The following is a 2640-nucleotide window of genomic DNA, read 5'->3' on the forward strand; positions in this document are numbered from 1 at the left end:
AAAAAAAAAAAAAAAAAAAAAAAATTATTCAAACTAGCCAATCTTTTTTTGAGAGTCTCACTCTGTTGCCTAGGATAGAGTTTTATGGCATCAGCCTAGTTCACACCAACCTCAGACTCCTGGGTTCAAGCAATTCTCCTGCCATAGACTCCCAAGTACCTGGGATTACAGGTGCCTGCCACCCAGCTAATTTATTTCTATTTTTAGTAAGGATGTGGCAGGGGAGGGGAGTCTCACACTTACTCAGGCTGGTCTTGAACTTCTGAGCACAAGTGTCTTCCTGCCTCTGCCTTCCAGGGTGCTAGGATTTTAGGTGTGAAGCCACTGCACTGGGCCAAACTAGCCAATCTTAAACCAGTTTAGCTGCTTACCCTGCCTGGCCAGATCCTTTCTGTGAAAACAAGAGCTTTGCCCATGCTGTGTCCTTGCTCCCTCTCCTCTAGACTGATGGGGGCTTCCCTCTGTGGGCCTGTGTGGCTTGCTATACTTCCACTTCTTGGGAACTGTGCATAACAAACTGTCCTTTCAATGAAACTCCCCATACCTTAATAAAACCAAAATCCTGTAGCTGGGTGTTATGGCAGGCGCCTGTAGTCCCAGATACTTGGGAGGCTGGAGGCAAGAGAATCACCAAAGCCCAGGAGTTGGAGGTTGCTATGAGCTGTGACGCCATAGCACTCTACTGAGGGCGATAAAGTGAGACTCTGTCTCTTAAAAAAAAACAAACCCAAAATCCTGGATACATTTTAAGACAATTTTTCTTTCTTCATTGATGCCTTCCCTGAGGCAAGGAAATTCAAAGAACCTGGTATCCCTGAACTCTAGCTGTCCGCTCCTCTCCTTCTCCCAGCCCCTCACTGTCTTCCAAGAGCCTGATGGAACAGAAGTCCTTGACTTTGAGTACCTCCTTTCCCCCAATTACCCCCATTTTGCCTTAGCCCAAGATTCCTTTCCTCACACACTTCAATAAATGGCTCTCTTCTTACCAATTGTTTCCTTTTAGGAATGTAACAGACAAGGTCTTCCCTTGGGGAATTTCTCCAATCCAGGTGGCTGAGGGAAAAAACAAGAGTTTCAGTTAAGTGGGACTGCGGTTCGCAGAAAAAGGCAGCATTCATTCCGTGCCTATGGCTTTACACTCTTCTGTACTCAAAATTGTTTTGCTTGCAGTTCCATCCCCTAAACAACTATGCTACCCTGGGCTCCCGGCCTCAAAGCCCTCTGGCTTCTACTACCAAGACATGTGGCATTCCCAGTCCTGCTCTGCTCACACTTTCTCCACTGTCGATAGCACTGGGCTGTCCTGGCTGGCCACGTTCTCCACACTTCAGCAGTTAGGGGAATATCTGCATGACACTGTGCCCTGCGAGTAGCCATGAGGAAGGAAAGAGGACTTCTATAAGAACAAGTGGAGAACCAGGCCTGTGAGAAGGCAGAAAACATCTGTCATGACATTGGGCAAAAGGTCTGGATTTCAGGTGAGGGCTATAAATGACAGGATGTTGGATTTGAGGCAAGGGAAGGGCTGAGAAAGAGGATGTCCAAATTATGCATAATCTTTTCCTTTTAGATTTTCATGTTAGTTTAACTTTGATGGTACTATTACTTTTTTAAAAAAATACAATAATTTGGCTCAGCACCTGTGGCTCAAGCAGCTAAGGCGCCAGCCACATCCACCTGAGTTGGTGGGTTTGAATCCAGCCCGGGCCTGCCAAACAACAATGCCGGCTACAACCAAAAAATAGCCCAGCGTTGTGGCAGGCACCTGTGGTCCTGGCTACTTGGGAGGCAGAGGCAGGAGACTCGCTTGAGCCCAGGAGTTGGAGGTTGCTGTGAGCTGTGATGCCACGGCACTCTACCCAAGGCGACAGCTTGAGGCTCTGTCTCCAAAAAAAAAAACATAATAATAATACAATAATTTTATAATTCATCTAATCACAACTTGAGATTACAAAATTTCTTTACTTTAGATATGCCTTCAGACAAAAGTCTATAAATTAGCATTAATTATTGGCAAAGATTATTATATTAGCTATACTGTCATTTTTCTTAGGATTGACCCAGGATAACCTAGAATCACAGGCATTATACAATCATACAAAATGAACAAAATTATCATATAATAAATCAGACCTGGGTTATCACCAGCATTTATAAAACCAAACCTGGGGAAAGAACTATTAGGTCTGTGGACATGTGTATGATTTTTATATAGCAAAATGTTTAGCTTGTCCTAACTATTACAAAATCAGAATGTGAGAATATTTGCAGAGAGTATGCATGATCTTGACAGTTAAGCAGATGGTGATTATAGGAGAGCAAGTGTATAGATAACATTAGCTAGAACCAACGGTTTGCTGGCGGGGATACTCAAGGAAAGAGTTGGCGTTTTTAAAAAGAACTGTAGAAAAACCAGCATTTAGAAGCTTATTTGTGATAACTGGGAGAGACAATTTTTTTTTTTTTGAGACAGAGCCTCAAGCTGTCCCCCTGGGCAGAGTGCCATGGCATTACAGCTCACAGCAACCTCCAACTCCTGGGCTCAAGCGAGTATCCTGCCTCTGCCTCCCAAGTAGCTGGGACCACAGGCGCCTGCCACAACGCCCGGCTATTTTTTGGTTGCAGCCGTCATTGTTGTTT

At 44.5% G+C, this 2640-nt stretch overlaps 1 non-coding gene across 1 annotated transcript; it reads right to left on the reverse strand.

The window, feature by feature from the left end:
• Positions 1-2136: 2136 nt before the first annotated feature.
• On the reverse strand, positions 2137-2271 carry LOC111728178. Its single transcript, XR_002775556.1, has one exon. It is a non-coding gene; the product is annotated as a small nucleolar RNA SNORA72 (small nucleolar RNA).
• Positions 2272-2640: the final 369 nt, after the last annotated feature.

This window comes from Otolemur garnettii, unplaced genomic scaffold (genome assembly GCF_000181295.1).
Source record: "Otolemur garnettii isolate 467f Iridium unplaced genomic scaffold, OtoGar3 scaffold00142, whole genome shotgun sequence".
Taxonomy (NCBI): domain Eukaryota; kingdom Metazoa; phylum Chordata; class Mammalia; order Primates; family Galagidae; genus Otolemur; species Otolemur garnettii.